At 36.4% G+C, this 20,160-nt stretch overlaps 1 long non-coding RNA gene across 4 annotated transcripts; it reads left to right on the top strand.

Moving 5' to 3' along the window:
- Positions 1 to 15,849: 15,849 nt before the first annotated feature.
- Positions 15,850 to 17,809, top strand: LOC120212297. Of its 4 annotated transcripts, none has more exons than XR_005524685.1 (3): positions 15,850 to 16,024; positions 16,163 to 16,276; positions 17,416 to 17,809. It is a non-coding gene; the product is annotated as an uncharacterized LOC120212297 (long non-coding RNA). The 4 variants fall into 4 exon arrangements; XR_005524684.1 differs by having other exon boundaries at positions 16,153 to 16,276; XR_005524686.1 differs by having other exon boundaries at positions 15,854 to 16,128; positions 16,202 to 16,276.
- Positions 17,810 to 20,160: the final 2,351 nt, after the last annotated feature.

Here is a 20,160-nt window from a genome sequence, read left to right as displayed (position 1 = left end):
TGCAATTCATTCAAGTTTCAATTTGCAGAAGAAGAATAGTTTCTGAAACTTAAAATCGCAACACGAAAATGAAAATCGCAACACGAAAATGACTATCGCAACGCGAAATGAAAATCGCATTGCGATTCTGTCATTGCGATTTTCATTTCGCGTTGCGATTCTCGGTTTCAAATACTAAAATTGAAACTTGAATGGATTGCATTACTTCAACCAAAAGACAAAACAAAGACAAATACTAAATTCACAGGGTTTAAAGACTAAACAGTTTAGCAGTATTGGCAACAATCGAATGAATTTAATAAGCAATCTAAATGAAATGGTTAATCTATTATTGAAATTACCAGTAAACTTATCATCAATTTCAATATGAAAAACCTAATAATAATGCAAAAATTTCAAAATAAAAATAATTAAAAAAACTAACCCTCGATGGTTGATTTGGTTGATTTTCCATTTCTGACCGTTAATGATTGTGAGGGTGGCTCTGAGAGATGGAGATAGACGGATTTCGCCGGAGATGGGGACTGATTTCGTCGGAGATGGGGACGGATGTTGCCTTAGAGAGTGAGAGATGGAGATGGGACTGAGTTGTGATTTAGGGTTTTAGGTTATGATTTACGATTACGGGATATACTGTGGACGGTTCAGTGTTCCGATATATTAATATTCGTGTTTGGAATTTGAAAAAAAAATACGCGTTGCGATAATAATGGCGCTTTGAAAATCGATTGCGATAGTCAGCATCGCGTTGCGACAGTCAGAATCGCATTGCGATTTACATATTTACATTGCGATAGTCAGAATCGCATTACGATTTACATATTCGCATTGCAATAGTCAGAAAATCGCAACGCGAATTTGTAAAATCGCAATGCGATAGTCAGAATCGCGTTGCGAATCTGAAAATTGATTTGCGATACCGAGATCGCGTTGCGAATTATCGATCGCATTGCGATTTAGTTGGTCATTTTGGCAAATCCAAAAAAAGTTGGTTAAAATCGTATATTATAAGGCATTTTTGGTCACTGGGGTTATTTTCTCTTAAAAAAATTATAAAGAAGAAAATAATGAGGGAACTAAACCTAGGTCTCTAGTATTAGTTATGCTTTCTTCTACCAGTACAATAGTATCCATATTTTGTTATAAGCTGGCAACATATGCTATTTACGTTATATTATAGGTATTATAGAACAAATAAAAATAAAAAGACTCAATTTCTATTAGGGAATATAAAATTACCTAAATCATTAAAGAAAATATGATTATTAAATTATAATTAAATACATTTTATACATATTTAAAAATACAGTTAATAAAGATTTAAAATTAAAAATTAACATTTTTAAACTAAATCCAATATATTTTTGCATTTATTTTTTCCCCTCCATATAATGTAGCTTCAGAATTTTCCTTTAATAGAAATCAAATTCTCTTTACGGAGGAATTCTAAAGAAAATCATTTCCGCATTATAAGATTTAGCTCGATCACAACGACACCTCTTATATTTGTTGTTTTAGCAAGAAATAAAGTCATGGAAATCCATTTATGGAGTAGACAAATGAAAATATATTAAATGGGAATAAAAATATATTAAATTTAGTTTAAAAGTATTAAATATATTTTTATTTTAAATCTTATATTAATTATATTTTTAAATATATAAAAAATGTATTCAATATAATTTAATAATTAGATTTTCTTTAATTTTTTAGGTGTTTTATATTCCCTAATAGGCCTAGATTTGATTCATTTTATTAGTACTTTTTACTTTTTTTTACATTACCTATAATATAAGATAAATGACATGTTGTAAGTTTATTACCAAATGTGGAAGTTGACGCAGGGGTAGAGGCTTGCTTAACTCCTTCTAAAGACTATGCTTTAGTTCTTCTTAGTATCGTGTCTTCATTCCATTTTATTTTTCTTTTATCATATGGTAATATGTGTTACCATTTGACTGCAGGTTTCGTTTCAAATCTGTTTTAGACGGTTAAGTCGTTGAATTTTCGTTTCTTTTTTCGCTTTTATGCTCTGCTCTTTATATGATTTGTTTCTGGCTTTTAAGAAATTCTCTCTTCATTATTATTCTTTCCTGTTTCAGATCTGATCGCAGATCTTGAATCTTCATTTTTTGTACTTCACTGGTAGTTTTGTTTTCTTTCGTTATTTCCTCTTATAGATCTGAAAGTTCTCTCATTTTTTTCTTGTGTTGAATTTTGAACGAGTAGGATTATACTTCATATTCTCCTGAATCACACGGTTGAGTCTTTAAAATTGAGTTTTCTGCTTTTTATGTTTATTACTTTACATCTTATTACTTATTATTTAGGTTTTATTATTTTGTAATAGTAATCTGTAGATGTATTTTATGCTTGCGTTGTTTGAAAATTAAATCTAAATCTGATCTGCCAAATTTTCCCCAGATTTACACTCGATTTGCATCTCCCTGTAAGGCTGTAATTTTTTCCTCTGATTTTCCTTAGTATTACTAATCATTAAATAAACTTATTAATAAACCAGAAACATATCTCTCTGCCTTCCGTTCTCCATTTCAATTTCCCCATTTTTTTCTCATCTTTTTATATCGTTAGTCGTTAAATTAGGTGAGCTCCATTGATTCGTTTTTTGAAAATTCGAAGATTTCACCTCTTCTTGGAGGTAAAGAAGTGGAACCTTGAAAAAATTAAACTTACATAGAATTTGTTATTTACTTGAAAAGCAGTTTTGCTTTTAGTAGGATCTACTGGATCTATATTTTTGTACTTTTCTTTTGAGTAGGATTTACTGGATCTGTATTTTTTCATTGTCCTAGACTCTTAGTATCTTATATTTCTAGCGTTTTATTTGGTGCATCTTCTGTCTTCTTTGGATTCCTTTTTCATAGTTCCTCATAGCTTCGGCTATAGATGATTACTTGAGGTCATGTCCTTCTTTTAGATCCCATAGGGCTTATAGGGGGAGGGCTCGATAGAGTGGTGTCAAGGAAACTAGACTTAGAGTTTGTTCGTTGAATGTAGACACATTAAATGCTAGGCTGTTGGAGCTGACCGGCGTACTTAGTAATAGGAAAATAGATTTTGCATATATTCAGGAGACTAGGTGGAAAGGGGCTCGCGCCAGAGAGTGTAATGGGTACAAGTTATGGTATTCAGGAGTAGATAACGCTAGAAATGGGGTGGGTATCTTGGTATCCTCTAAGCTCAAGGAAAATGTAGTTGAAGTTTGTAGATACAGAGATAGGATCATGATGATTAAGGTTATTATAGAAGCAGAAGTGGTAAATGTCTTTTCAGTGTATGCCCCACACGTTGGCCTAGGGGAGGGGGAAAAATGTTGCTTCTGGGATCAGTTAGATGATGTACTTAGGAGCATTCCAGAGGACCAAAGAGTTTTCATAGGGGGAGACTTCAATGGTCATATAGGTAGTGCAACCGACGGGTATGACGGTGTTCATGGGGGTTTTGATTTTGGTAGTAGGAACGAGGAGGGGTGTACGTTGCTTGATTTTTCTACTACACACGATATGGTGGTAACTAACTCCTTCTTTAACAAGAGAGATGTGAACTTGATTACGTTCCATAGCGGGGTACATTGTACCCAAATCGACTACATCCTAGTTCGAAATCGGGATCGATGGGCTTGCATTGACTGTAAGGTGCTCCCTGAAGAGGCATGTGCATCACAACACAGATTGTTGGTTTTGGTGTTCCGCGTACGCCACGGGCAGAGTACTCATAGAGGGCTAAAATTGGTAAACCTAGGATCCTTTGGAAGAACTTATATGGAGTGACAGCTGATGACTTTAGGAGTAAGGTTTTGTCTAATACAGATTTTGGAACTCCAAACTCAAATAATGCATATATGTTATGGAAAAATATAGCAAATTCCATCAGAGAGGTGGGCAAAAACACCCTTAGGTTGTCGACAGGGAAGGTCAAGGAGCATAAAGAATCGTGGTGGTGGAACGACGAAGTACAAACTAAGGTAAAGACAAAGCAAACTTGCTTCAAGGAGTATCTACAATGCAATGATGACGAAGCAAAGAAGAGCTGGCTAAAGCAAAGGATAAGCATACGAAGAAATGTACAAGAGATTAGACACCAAGGAATGACAAAACGACATCTTCAGGCTAGCAAAATCCAGGGAGAATAGCAAAAAGGATCTAGGTAGAATTAGATTTATTAAGGACAATAATGGAGTTCTTTTAGTAAAGATCATGATATTAAGAGTGTTTGGGGTAGTTACTTCTTTGGCTTATTTAATGACGATGCCTCTCCTGTAGAAATACTACGTTAATGGGTTAGCCGACCATCATACTACAACCAATGATTGCCCTACAAGTAGGATTGGGTTTGAGGAAGTCAAAATGGCTCTTAGAAAGATGGGGAGGGACAAAGTTGTCGGTCCAGATCAAATTCCAATAATTGTTTGGTTGGCCCTAGGAGAAGAGGGAGTTAAGTGGTTGACCAATATCTTTAATATTATTTTAGAGACTGCCAAGATACCAGAGGACTGGAGAGAGTCTACGGTTATACCAATCTATAAGAATAAAGGAGATCCCCAACGTTGTGGCAACTACAGAGGTATTAAACTACTCAGCCATACCATGAAGCTTTGGGAAAGGGTGATATAGGTTAGGTTGAGACAAGTTACTAAGGTTTCGGAAAACCAATTTGGCTTTATGCCAGGCAGGTCTACTACGGAGGCGATTCATCTACTTCGACGACTTATGGAGAAATATAGGGAAAAAATAGAGATCTTCACATGGCGTTCATTGACCTTGAGAATGCGTATGATAGCGTTCCCCGTGATACTATATGGAAGACCTTGGAAATGAGATGGATCCCAATTGCTTATATCTGGGCGATTCGTGATATGTACTGTAGATATACTACATACGTCAGGACTACAATTGGCGACATCGAGGCATTCCGGTGGAAATCGGACTCCACCAGGGGTCGGCTCTTAGCCCTTACATCTTCGCCTTGATTATGGATGACATCTATTGTGCGATACCTGACGGTGTTACATGGTGTATGCTTTTCACTGACGACATTGTCCTAGTTGCTGAAACAAAAACTGAGCTGAATAGTAGACTGGTTACCTGGAAGACTGCTCTGGAAGAAAAAGGTCTAAGGATCAATATTGAAAAGATAAGTATTTATGTTCAAACTTTAGTGGGAACCAAAATGATGAAGATGTAGAAGTATGAATAGAAGGACACGTTCTCCCCTCAAAGGATTATTTCAAGTACCTAGGGTCTATGATACATAAATATAGGGGTGTGGATGATGACGTTACACACCGTATAAAGGCGGAATGGCTAAAATGGAGGGTTACAACTGGAGTTTTATGTGACAAGAAGGTGCCTCTAAACTTAAGGGAAAATTTTATAGAATGGCAATAAGACCAGCGCTGCTGTATGGATCAGAATGTTGGGCAATCAAGAAGGATCACATAAGGAAGATGAAGGCCGCAGAAATGAGAATGCTTCGATGGGTATGTTGTAGGACTCTGTGGGACATGACACCAAACTTGCTATTAGGAAGTCCTTGGGGGTAGTGCATGTATCCGAAAAATTGAGGGAGGGAAGACTACGGTGGTTTGGGCATGTCCTTAGGCGACAACCGTCGGATGTGCCAGAATGAAAGGACGACCAAGGAGAAAGTGGGAAGACTGCTTGATATCTGATTTGAAGGATTTAGCCCTTACCGAGGACATGACCTCTGATAGGAAAGTATGGAGACTTAAGACTAGGGTAGCCGAGTAGTGCGGGCTACATCCATAGGGTGTATCATCTCTGTCTTCTTTTAATGTCTTTATAGTAATTTACATGATCTCTGCTTTTTATACGTTTTTTGTCATTGGAATTTATGAAGGCTTGGAACTAGGGTAGCGGAGTAGTGTTGCCTTAATTTAGGTTTTAACCCTTTTGACTTAATTATTTTCTCGTAGCTTGCTATCGTTGACTTCTGTGTATCCTGCTCTTCATGTTTCCTCTTTTTAAATTTAGTCGGGTCTTACGTTTCTGACTATATGCAGATATTTTTACGTAGAGATTTATTTTCAGTGATTACTTCTCATTACAGACACGCATACGAAGACTGCATATGAAGAGTGTCCAACTATGTATTTATTTATTCATTTATTTATTTATACATGCATTGCATTTTATCTTTATTTTTAATTCTGACTGTCAGAGGTTTTTCACGGAAACTGCTCTCAACTTGGCGTTGGGGGCAACCTATATCCTACCTCCCTCTTACCCCTTTACATATGAGAATAAGGTTTTGTTGTTGTTATTGTTGTTGTATATGATTGATAAAATTTCAAAAGTGGTGGTCAAAATGAAGGAAATTATTAAATAGACCATGGTATAATTTACCCTATAAAATACTTTAGAGACCAAGCATTAAGCGATTCACTTATTAAACAGACAATATTATAAAATACTAGAGACGAACTACGAAAAGAAAAAACTAGAGGAAAAAAAACCATTCCGACCAATCAAACAAAACTGTAAAATACTGTAGACACCCCTTTTTGACTGGGCTTAAATATATATATATGTTATTATAATAATTATTTATTATTATTATTATTAATTATTATTAATTCTATTAATTTTTTTTGAAGGCTCCACTACCCCATCATTATCTCAATTACACACCTACCCACCTACTCCACTACCACATGCATCAGGGAGCAAATGGCGTGGATTTGGAGTGTTTGAAATTAGCTTTAAATAAGGTTGGTGGGGGGAGCAGTGGAGGAGAGGAATGAAGGAATTGAAGGGGGTCCACGTGAAGGGGTTTCATTCAGTGCAGCTAACTTGAGATGATTAACCTCCACAAAACATAACACCGTGAATACAAAGGCAATGGCCAAGGCACTGATCATCACATATGGCACCTTGTATAAATACCACTCTGCTTGTGGCACCTCACATGCTCTAGGATCATTTTTGTTCCTACTTTTTGAAGACCAAAGAAACAACCCTTCTAGGAGTTTGCAACCAATTGATTAGTTGCGGATGGTCTAGCTCGTGCATTCCTTGGATTCTCTTCATATTCCATCTCTTCATCGATGCTGCAGGTTCGGTCGGGATTGACTACGGTCGTATCCCAACAACTTACCGTTGCCGAGAAAAGTCGTCGAGCTGTTGAAGTCCCGGGGAAATAAACAAAGTGAAGCTCTATGACACCGATGTCATCGTTCTGACCACGTTGGCGAACTCCGGATCACCGTCGTTGCCGCTCTTCCAAACGAACTCCTCGCCTCAATTGTCGTCGACCAGTCCGACGCTGATAGCTGGGTTCAATCCAACATAATCAAATTCTACCCTCAAACAAAGATAGAAGCCATATTTATCAGGAATGAAGCCTTTGTGAACCCATTGCACACGACCAAAAACAATGGCGAACGGCGGCGCGATTTACTTACCGATGGGAGACTAACGAAGACTGCACGGCCAAGCGAAGAACTAAATAACGCTAAACGTGATGGTGACTAACTCCGACGACCCCGATTTGCTACGGAATATGATGGTGTGATGAGAATGAGAGAAGAGAGAAAAGGAAAATGGCATTGCATGGAACGTAAAAGAAAAAGTGAAGCATTTGGAGCAAGGGTTTTTTTGTGTTTTAAAAAGAAAAGGTAAACCAAAACACAAGTCCTTATATTTTCTCGATTTTCGAAAATGAACAAAACTTTTGCGTCATTTGCATTTTTTTCTCTTCATTTTGATTTATTATTTTATTATTTTTTCATTTTTTACGTTTCTTATTTATTTAATATTTATTTAATATATATTTTATAACATTTTTGACTTTTTTAGAAGAATTCCAACTAATCAAAGGTAAGCAATTCGAATCGAATTTTAAATTTTAATTTTAATATTCGAAACTAAGACAACTGACAAATTAATTGGTACCGAAAGGGCGGTTCAAGGGTGCTAATCCTTCCTTGACCGTAACCGACTCCCGAACCCGACACATTTTTGGTGAAACGCATATCAGGTAAGATGGTGTCCGATCTACCTAAATACAATTTTTAAAGTGATCGATGGCGACTCTAACCCATTTAATCCAAGTCGAAGCTCAATTTCGGGCCCAACCGAAAGACGGTCACGACAGCTTGGCGACTCCGCTGGGGACAGGTAAGTGAGTCAGGCCGAAATTAATTTTCGGTTGTCTTTTTATGCGAAAATGGTAAATTTAAATTTGAATTTATTTATTCGATTCCAGTTATTTACCTTTGATTATTTTTCAAATAAATAGTTGTACTAACATTTTTTAATGATTTCAGATTTTTCAAAGTTTTCATCTCAGGCTCTATACCTGAGCTCCAAAGCCTATTTAAGTGGGGGTGAAAGCGACGCCTTCGTGTGAATCTATTCACCGTGCGGGCCTAGCAAGTAGCCTTCGGGATTCATATACCTTATGTCTTCGTGTGGATTTATTCACCGTGCGGGCATAAGAGAATGTGTCCTCTCGAGTTTAACTTAGTTCACACAAGCCTGTGATGGGCTTAATACTAAGGGTCTGGTAAGCACAAGGGGGCACCGGCAAAGAGAACTCGAGTACCTTTTTTAGAACCTAAACCGGGAAAGTACAGGGAATTAGAGCCCACCCCAAAACCTCATTCCAAACCCTAGGTTGTTTTGTTTCCTGCTTTATTTTCTGTTCAAAGCATGCGAACTAGACAAATATGCGGTTAGGATTTGTTTGAAGTTAGTATTCGAGATAGATATCATGTCAGGGTAGGAATTAAAGCATGTGGGGTAGATATTATGTGGGGTAGGATTTTTCATTTTATTATTGTTTTGATTTACCTCACTAACTTTTTATTTTTTTCCTCTTTTCTTTTATTTTCATCACTCGCATCATTTAAAAGAGGTGTTGATCCACAAAAAAATCGTGTTCGTTAACCATAAATAACTTGCATTAATGGACAAAGGGGTTGTAATACAAGAGATGAAGAACGCAGGGTCCAACTATGGTCAGAAAAGACTCAGAAAGAAAAGGAGGACAATCTGCAAGGCAACTATATGTCACATTCGATCAAGAAGACGTGGTGCCACAACCAAGTACATCAAAAGTTAACTTTGGGTTGACAAAGGTGGCAGGGGCAAGACGAGAAAAATGTTACTAACCTCGAGAGTCCATTCAAAGACAACAAGAACAAGATGACAAGTCACTGTCGACAAATTCAAGAAACAAGCAAATGAACTTCGGATAATCCCTTTGATGGAGGATTTCAATAGAGTTTCCGATTCAATAAAGGATGAACGCCAGAGATGCAGTCATTCAATACTTTTGGGAACCAGTACAAAAAATAACTCAACATTTTCACGGTTCATCCAGGGAGGCCGGAGCGGTTCAACAGGTTATTCAACCGATAAAGACGAAGGTAAATGACTAGTCAACCTGTTCCGGGTCTAGAGGATTTAGTCTGGATGTCCCTTTAAATATTCTTATTGTCTCTTAAAAGATAAAACACTTTTGTCCCAATAAAGATTATTTATAATAACAGACATGTTTTTGGATCAATGCCTCGAACATTTCATGCATTTTTGCATTTTGCATATACATTTCATTTTTAAGCATTTTCATAAACATGAAATTTCTTCATGAGAATTGGATGAAGTGGTTTTAACCACATGACACCACATGGAAGCAAGATTGTAACATAAAAAAAAAACTAAAATCACAATGAATGAGCCCGATCAGCTAGTTGTACGACTAAGCTTGCCCAGATGATCTGAGAAAAGAGTCCACTTATCCTAAGGGCTACGATGTTGAAGCTGTTTGCAGTTGCCACATAGGATGCTCCAAACATTCCTCTGAGAACTATAAGGCACTGAAGCACGAGATCCAAAAACTGATGGATTCAGGGGCATAGATAGCCGAAGAATGGGGCATTGCATATACCATTTGCACCTAGAGGATTGTTTTGTTTGAACACGTCTTTGATCTTTTGCTTAATCTTTTAAACGATTGAATTCATGCTACTTTCTAAGGTGGAGCAATTGAACAAATTTTAATCTTTAGTTCTTCGAATATTAAATGAATTAAGGATTCTTTTAATTCTTCAAGAATTATAGATTTTTGACATATGGCAAGATTAGACCTTTCTTATTCCATCTTAAACCCCAAAATAAAATACCTTGATTCTTTACCCAAAATAACTCATGGTCATTACCAAAAAGACCAAATTTTGACGTTACCACCCTTTGAAACTTTTTCATACCATACCTTTCTTTGAGTCGATAAAGTCACACCATTGTCTTTTTAGACTAAAAATTGACATTTTTATGCCATCAAAACCCAAGGCATTGAGTTGTTCATTTGAACATGAGCATTTTTTTTAAGACACAACTTGGGGCATCTCGCAGGGAGCTTGAGCATTGAGACATGTTGGGGGCAAGAAGCAGAAAGAAGAATTCACTCGAAATAATTTTACACTGTTTTCATGTGAATAAAATTAATCCTGAAAATCTATCCCCCTGGGGATACCTCTTCTGTGAGGACTTACATGTATGAAATGATGAACGGCTTTCTTTCTTCATCCCTTCACAACAGGAGAAAAAATATATCCCTTGTGTCCCCTTTTGAGCCTATAGTATTTTTCTTCTGATTCAACCCTAACCAAGGATCACCCTCCACACTGGGGGGCAAGGTGGAAGAAATATGCTCACATGAGTGAAGACATTAAAGGTGGACCAAATAGCAAGTGCGAAGTTTCAATCAGAACAAAATCAAAAGAAAAAAGAAAAGAAGCAAAAAAAAAAAAAAAGAGCAAAAAAAAAAAGCAAAAATCAAAAAGAAAAAGGGAAAAAAAGTACATGCAAAGATTCCCTAAAGACAAATGGCACATCAAGCTTCAAACTATGAGATTGATCAAGCACAATTATTCCGAATCACTGAATCACTTCACTCGAAGATCATAGAGCATCAAGAGAAAGAGATATTTTGAGCAAGACAAGATCGAGGGCATCAAATGAATTGATCCTTGGTTCAATACCCTAAAACACTTGTTTGGGCCTATTTATCCTTTTCTTTCATAACCATGAGCCCTGGCCTACATTACGTGCCTTAAAAGTCCCTTCTAATCATACATGGATTTCTAAACAGAAGAGACTATCTTCAGATTTCATCCCGCCCATCAGGATTAATCTTTATTTGCAAAAAACAATGTAATTAATGTATAGTAGAGAAAAATAACAAAGGGGGGTTCAAGATGTAAATTCTGAATAACGTCTTGAAACCAAAGGAGGGGCCCAGTTAAAAACCTGAAAAGTGGCTCGAATATAAAAATTGTGCAACTGAGGCGATCACACAAATTCCTTGATAAGGCATCGCACAATCCGAGTGTGACCACGAATATTGGGAGTCGGAGAACACTTCCAGTAGAGGAGCATGCAGGCTACCCCATCAAACCTTTGAGCATCAAATGCCAAACCTTTGACCAAACACAATAACCTGAAACTTTTTTATCCTTTCCTTACTTAACCATTTCCCAAAGATAGCTTTGATCTTGGCACTTGTCAAATAGCTATAATTTATTGAAGGATTAACATTGTAATTAATTCTTTGATATCCGATGAACTCTAGTTTTATGATTCGTCTCAATTGTAAAACCGTGAAAGTGACAACATTTTCAAAAACTTTGGATCAAACATCTTTCAAAACTCTTTTAATTGATAGCTTTGAAAATAAAAGAGAAAGAAATTTTTTTTTCAAACAAGACAGTCTCTCTAGAGTGGATCTTGATAAATGACATGTGACTCTTAGACACAAAACTCAGGCTTAAGCAAGAAATGAGAACATTTGGGGCATCTTCGAAGATTCAACATCAAATATTGGGGCATTTTTGGATACTAAGGCATCATTTGGGGATTCAACATCCTAATGCAAATTATCAGACCTTTTTCAAGAGATAAAATATAACCAATTCATGTTACATGCATCTTATGCATACATTTTAGAGCATCATATTTATCATTTTCCACATACATAATTTTTTGCAGCTTTTAGGGTCAAGTTTCGACTTCGAGACGAAGGATACTCGATTCAAAAGCACCTTTAAAGATTCATGTTGGTTGTTTAACTCAGCAGCAAGAAGCTACACTTTGACCAACTCGACAGATTGAAAGTTTCTCTCGAACTCACAATTTGCTCGAGAGTAGATTTCAACTTCACGACGAAGGGACCGCTGGTTGTCAATAAACAACTTCCCAATTTCAGAGCCAATTTCAACTTCACAGCGAATGATATTGGACTCCAGACAATGCAAGTTCAACTTCACGACGAAGGAACCGCTGGTTGTCAACAAACAATTTCCCAATTTCAGAGCCAATTTCAACTTCACAGCGAAGGATATTGGACTCATGACAATGCAAGTTCAACTTCACGACGAAGGGACCACTGGTTGTCAATAAACAACTTCCAATTTCATAGCCAATTTCAACTTCACAGCGAAGGATATTGGACTCTAGACAACGCAAGTTCAACTTCACGACGAAGGGACCGCTGGTTGTCAACAAACAACTTCTCAATTTCAAAGCCAATTTCAACTTCACAACGAAGGATATTGGACTCCAGATAACGCAAGTTCAACTTTACGAGGAAGGGATCACTGGTTGTCAACAAACAACTTCTCAATTTCAAAGCCAATTTCAACTTCACAGCGAAGGATATTGGACTCCAGACAACGCAAGTTCAACTTCAAGACGAAGGGACCGCTGGTTGTCAACAAACAATTTCCCAATTTTAGAGCCAATTTCAACTTCACAGTGAAGAATATTGGACTCCAGACAATGCAAGTTCAACTTCACGACGAAGGGACCGCTGGTTGTCAACAAACAATTTCCCAATTTCAGAGCCAATTTCAACTTCACAGCGAATGATATTGGACTCATGACAACGCAAGTTCAACTTCACGACGAAGGGACCGCTGGTTGTCAATAAACAACTTCCCAATTTCAGAGCCAATTTCAACTTCACAGCAAAGGATATTAGACTCCAGACAACGCAAGTTCAACTTCACGACGACGGGACCGCTGGTTGTCAACAAACAACTTCTCAATTTCAGAGCCAATTTTAACTGCACAACGAAGGATATTGAACTCAAGACAACGCAAGTTCAACTTCACGACGAAGGGACCGCTGGTTGTCAATAAACAATTTCCAATTTCGGAGCCAATTTCAACTTCACAGCGAAGGATATTGGACTCGAAACAATACAAGTTCAACTTCACGACGAAGTGGCCATCCACAGTTTCAACTTCACGACGAATGGAATCGTGCTCACCAGCAACATTCATCTTTAGATTGGGTTTCAACTTCACGACGAAGGATATCCAATTCAAGGCTCAACTTCACGACGAAGGGGCCATCTACGTTTAACTTTACGACGAAGAGAATCGTACCCACCAACAACATTCATCTTCAGGAACAAGCAAATTATCGATCGCCTTTGAGATTGTTTCTCTCGAAACAAGGGGTCGTCTCGTTTGAGACTAATTTACTCAAAACAAAGTTCTGTCTCTCTTGAGATAGTTTCTCATGGAACACATTTTGTCTCTCTTGAGACAATTACTCTTGAAAAAATTTTGTCTCTCTTGAGACAGTTTCCCTTGAAACAAAACCTTTGAATATGTTTTAAATTAAACAAATTTCATCTCCCTTAAGACAGTTTCTTTTGGAACTAAGTTTTGTTTCTCTTGAGACAATTTCTCTTGAACACAAAAAAAAACCTTTGAAACAATTTTTCTTGAAACACAAAAAAGACCATCGAGTTCGATTACACTCAGCTCAAATGCACATCATTTGCAGCATAGCTTAAATCGAGAAGGGCTATCTGCCACCAAAAACTGAAGAGTTCAATTTCATTCAGCTCGATAACAGCGAGGAACTACTTTCTGGAAGAATTTTCAAGCCAAAATCTTTCAACCAAGAAGAAGACAAAGGCCCAATTCCAGGAAGCCCAATCACATTTGAGAGGACCGGACAAAAACTTGTTGTCTTTTTCATCTTTGCCCTATTCTTGTTAACATAAAAATGTGTAAAGAGGGGCAGCTGTAGACACCTGTTTTTGACTGGGCTTAAATATATATATATATATGTTATTATAATAATTATTTATTATTATTATTATTAATTCTATTAATTTTTTTTGCAAGCTCCACTACCCCATCATTATCTCAATTACACACCTACCCACCTACTCCACTACCACATGCATCAGGGAGCAAATGGCGTGGATTTGGAGTGTTTGAAATTAGCTTTAAATAAGGTTGGTGGGGGGAGCAGTGGAGGAGAGGAAGGAAGGAATTGAAGGGGGTCCACGTGAAGGGGGTTTCATTCAGTGCAGCTAACTTGAGATGATTAACCTCCACAAAACATAACACCGTGAATACAAAGGCAATGGCCAAGGCACTGATCATCACATATGGCGCCTTTTATAAATACCACTCTGCTTGTGGCACCTCACATGCTCTGGGATCATTTTTGTTCCTACTTTTTGAAGACCAAAGAAACAACCCTTCCAGGAGTTTGCAACCAATTGATTAGTTGCGGATGGTCTAGCTCGTGCATTCCTTGGATTCTCTTCATATTCCATCTCTTCATCGATGCTGCAGGTTCGGTCGGGATTGACTACGGTCGTATCGCCAACAACTTACCGTTGCCGGGAAAAGTCGTCGAGCTGTTGAAGTCCCGGGGAAATAAACAAAGTGAAGCTCTATGACACCAATGCCATCGTTCTGACCACGTTGGCGAACTCCGGGATCACCTTCGTTGCCGCTCTTCCAAACGAACTCCTTGCCTCAATTGTCGTCGACCAGTCCGACGCTGATAGCTGGGTTCAATCCAACATAATCAACTTCTACCCTCAAACAAAGATAGAAGCCATATTTGTCGGGAATGAAGCCTTTGTGAACCCATTGCACACGACCAAAAACAATGGCGAACGGCGGCGCGATTTACTTACCGATGGGAGACTAACGAAGACTGCATGGCCAAGCGAAGAACTAAATAACGCTAAACGTGATGGTGACTAACTCCGACGACCCCAATTTGCTACGAATATGATGGTGTGACGAGAATGAGAGAAGAGAGAAAAGGAAAATGGCATTGCGTGGAAAGTAAAAGAAAAAGCGAAGCATTCTGGAGCAAGGGTTTTTTTTGTGTTTTAAAAAGAAAATGGTAAACCAAAACACAAGTCCTTATATTTTCTCGATTTTTGAAAATGAACAAAACTTTTACGTCATTTGCATTTTTTTCTCTTCATTTTGATTTATTATTTTATTATTTTTTCATTTTTTACGTTTCTTATTTATTTAATATTTATTTAATATATTTTTATAATATTTTTGACTTTTTTAGAAGAATTCAACTAATCAAAGGTAAGCAATTCGAATCAAATTTTTAAATTTTAATTTTAATTTTAATTTTAATATTCGCAACTAAGACAACTGACAAATTAATTGGTACCGAAAGGGCGGTTCAAGGGTGCTAATCCTTCCTTTACCGTAATCAACTCCCGAACCCGACACATTTTTGGTGAAACGCAGATTAGGTAAGATGGTGCCCGATCTACCTAAATAAAATTTTTAAAGTGATCGGTGGCGACTCTAACCCATTTAATCAAAGTCGAAGTCCAATTTCGTGCCCAACCGAAGGTCACGACAAATACTAAACCACACGCTCTTTAGTGAACGTGGAAAAATCTAGCAAAACCCAGCTTTACTTCGTTTTCGTTCTCCTAAAAATCCTGTTATCAAATGGTACGTGCTCACACGCTATACGGTAGAGCGTGGGTAAATCAATAATACATTTCCTAATGATTTTCAGGATCACGACTCTTTCGACGCATTCACACGCTTCTGACAAGCATTTATAACCACGCGGGCATCCAAACCGTACACCTGTAAGATAAGATACAGAGGGGAAAAAGTCAGAACTTCTTAAAGAGAGAGCGAAAGAGCGTCGTTGAAATCGAACAATCCATGGTAGGGAGGTGAGAAATCTACCTTTATTTTCTTCCCTTCTTTTCTTATCTTCAAATTCGGTTTAGGGTTTATTTAAGCAGTTCTAGCAGTGATTCAGGGTCTTCTTCAAGTGGTATGATGATTTATTTCTTACTAGATTTTTGCAGGGAGTAAATTATGTTTTATTGTATAAATGTTTGTTGTAGACCCTGATAGCAGAAGTTCCTCTGCATCTGGATCTGATGCTGCTGGACATTCACCTAGATCTTGACCCTATTCAGGTATGCTGAAATGGTCCTGTGAGCTCAGCTACAAGCATTCATCATTTGATTTCTTGAAAGTTGTTCTGATGTGTATGACCATTTTCAAATTACCTGTTTTTTTAGCATTATATACAGTTTATTTATATTGCTTTCCTTGCGAGCAGTGTGATTGGTGTTCAGTGATGATGTAAATGATGGTGAATATCCTTGTTGATTAGTCTCACTCTGTAAGTGAGCACATGATAACTTCAGTTAAAATTTGGATTTGTTAATAATTCTGGATTTGCAGCTTAAGTTAAAATTTGGATTGTAAGGCTTATTTATCTTACAATTGAAATAAAAGCTAACTGTAAGTTTGTAACAAATCAAAAAGATTATATCAAGGGTTTATTTAGTTGTAACTTAAAGATTAGGGGTTTATTTAGACAAAGCGGTAAACTTTAGGAGCTTTATTTTCTATTTTAGCTTTATTGGAGCAAGGGTTTTAAAGATCCTATTTAGTTAATGAAAATCAAGCTAGATTTCTATCTTTTGACCCTATTTTTATAAACATCTTTTTGTGTTCATTTTATGTTGCTTCTGTATAATGGTGCTGAACTCTTTCCTAGTTTGTAAACTGATGTTTAGGTCAGTGCCTGTTATTGAATGTTAAGCTGATTATCTTAAGAAACACTGGGAGCTTAAAATCAAGAATACTCTAGAATAACAATATTAACTATAGTTATTGTAAATTGAGTAGGAAAGGTGTTGAAGATTAAAAGATGCAATAAACATATTGTTCATTTAACTGAATATGTATGATTATCATGTGATTTAATTGTGCTACTGTATCTGTTATGACGAACATGGTGGCATAACTCATAATTATGTGCTGCTTCTGATGTCACTCTTTCCTCTTTGATTTTATGCACGCATAATGATTTAGGATGCTCTGTTAAATGTCCTGGCATGTTTTCTTGTGATGTGATGCTGTGTTTGGTGAAAAGCTGATTAGTTGGAGAACATCAACTGCATTGCAAATAGATTTTTCTTAACTTTCAACTATTATAAGCATTTGTATGCATACCTTTTTGACAAATTTCTACAGCCATTCTTGATATTATGATCTAAGAATTTAAAAGTATGTGCTGATCAATTGTGATCATGAAATTTTGCAGATTGGGTTTTATGGGTGCGATGTAGCACTTGGGTGTATATTGGAGAAGTGAAGGGCTGCAGAATGGGCAGAGTGGGGGAAGGGCTTCAGCAGCACTTCACAATTTTGTACTATCTAGAGAATCATACAACTAAGATGCGGGTAGGATTGGTTAGGGATTAATTAGGCTAAATTGAAGGCACGTGTACATTGCTAATTTAATAACAAAGTGCTAGTCAGCTCAACTCATCCTACTTTCACGAGAGAGAAGAGGTTTGGGGGGGGGGGCTTGGTTTTTCTGCGTTTATTATGCTTTCTGCCGGCAGATTCATTGATTTGATGTTATGTGTAAAGAAGCAAAGAAACAAGCATCGTATGGTTCACGTGAAATGAATACAACAACAATTAGTGTGAAACCCTTGCTTACTGCTGCTGGCCTGGCTTTTCTTATATTTCATCTCATAAGCCATCTATTTTACTTCCTGAGATCAAAAGTTGTAGGCCGAATCAAAACTGAACTTAATTCATATTTCAAGTCGCCGCTCAAATCAAATGAGAAGATATTATTAACTTCGCTGAAGTACCTTGGCTCTCCTGGACTTATCATTTCTCCTTGTATTGCACTTTGGGTCAAATCGAAGACTCGAGGATAGCGTAGAACAAACATGATCACCTTCGGAGAAACCAAAACTTAACATATATTGGAATATGGTCGGTTGGTTCAAAGCTGCTGTTAGATGTTTCGATAGAAGGTAAAGTTGAAGATGAACTTCCTACCAAACACATCAAACGTTCATCTTCATTCTCTTGGGTTTCCATACGAAAACAATGTTGCATCCATTGTCATCAAATTGTATCAAAAGGAGAGTTCATTCTTGAATCTTGAGCCTACTCCTGTTTTCATCTGGTTTTAGTTCATAGGCTGAGACTAGAAAAGAGCTGCAATGCTTTTCAATATCAGTAGACCGGTGAAGGATATTAAACCTTGACGTCAAACCAGAAAAGAGCTGTAATTGTGGCAGTTAATGGAAAAGATGAGAGTAGGGCCATTACCACAATCAGATGGGACTAAAGGTTATTTATCCCATAATGGCTCTTGGATTTTTGAAAAAAGAAATTTGACATCTAGAGTTACATAATGGTTCTCTTGAAGGTGATCGGAGGCCAAAAAAATGTTCTCTGTTGAAAAAATAAAACTACCGTGAAACAAAAAATATTAGTATGGACTGAAAAAAAATAATTTGAAAGAAATTAGAATCAAACTTAATTGTGATGTGACCTAAACTATTATTTTAAAAATAAGGGTACGTTACAGAATCATCATTGAATTTTACTATATCTCCTATTTCACTCATATACTTTAAATTCGTTTAATTTTCTTACCGAATTAAATACATTTAGCTTTTTTGGTTACTCAGTCGTTTCCTCCACTAATAACATTATGACATGAATTTTTTTAATATTTTTTAATAATCATTTTTCAAGTCAGAAAATAAAAAGAAAAAAAGTTAAAACAAAAGGGTAAATGAGATATTACCCTTTTAACTCAATTTAACTAGCACGATAAGCCAAAACAGTAAACAAATCCTTTGATTTTTTTTAAATTCTTCGCCAATTCAAATACAGATTAGGGGATTAGGATTGGGTTATCAAAATCAATTTAGGGTAGGGTTAGTGACAAATCAATTTAGGGTTTGTGAATTAGACATCTGTATTGTGCATTTTTTGAAATTTGAATCCGGATTTATCTTCAACTCTTGAATCTTGGGTTGTCTTCGAAATCAAATCTTAGCGTGAGTTCGAAATCAAAAATCATTAGAACTCATGTGCTATGAACTAAGGGTATGGCAAGCATGCCATATGGTGAGTTTTATCTACCAATTTTTATATGTTTAAATTATGACCCATAACTAGGTTTTCAATTTTCCTTAAATAATATGACCCACAAATCATGGGTATTCACGTGCTTCGATTTTATTTATTTCTTTCAAGTTGTATATTTTTCTATTGTTCAAAGTGTTTAGATTTTTTTGGTGTGTTTAGTGTTTTAGTCAAAGTGTTTATAAATTTTGTACGATTGGATATGTTGAATAAATTTGGATAAATAACATATATTGATTGTTTATTGCATATGTTTGTCGATTGTTAATGAGGATCACATGTATGTTACATATATTTATTACATATATTGTATATGTTTGATAAAATGTTAAATTTTGAATGTTTGTTAACTATTAGTGAGGACCACATATGTATATTTTATTTAGGGAATAACAAAAAATTATTGTGTTAGTGAGGATCATTGTGTATATTTTATTTAGGAAATAATGCAAAAATATCGTGTTAGTGAGAATCACATGTACATACACTATTAGTGACTGTTAGTCAAGGGGATCACTTGATTTGTATTGGACAGTGTTGTTGGTGGACCATTAGATTTAAGGAATAAAATTATATTTAAATAAACAATTCACTAAATTTAAATATGTTTGTGTTAGTGAGAATCACATGTACATACATTATTAGTGATTGTTAGTGAAGGGGACCACTTGATTTGTATTGGACAGTGTGTGTTGGTGGACCATTAAATTTAAGGAATAAAATTATATTTAAATAAACAATCCACCAAATTTAAATGTGTTTGTTAACTGTTTATTACAAATTGTATTTGACCCTAAATAAAATTAATACTATATCATAGGGCACATGAAATGTGTTAACAACAAGCAGGGGGTGTATTAACTATTATTCCATTGAAAAGTGATAA

The sequence above is a fragment of the Hibiscus syriacus genome, unplaced genomic scaffold (genome assembly GCF_006381635.1).
Source record: "Hibiscus syriacus cultivar Baekdansim isolate YM2019G1 unplaced genomic scaffold, ASM638163v2 tig00000731_pilon, whole genome shotgun sequence".
NCBI classification, from domain to species: domain Eukaryota; kingdom Viridiplantae; phylum Streptophyta; class Magnoliopsida; order Malvales; family Malvaceae; genus Hibiscus; species Hibiscus syriacus.
Note: the sequence above shows the minus strand (reverse complement) of the source record. Positions and strands in the feature narration are given on the sequence as shown.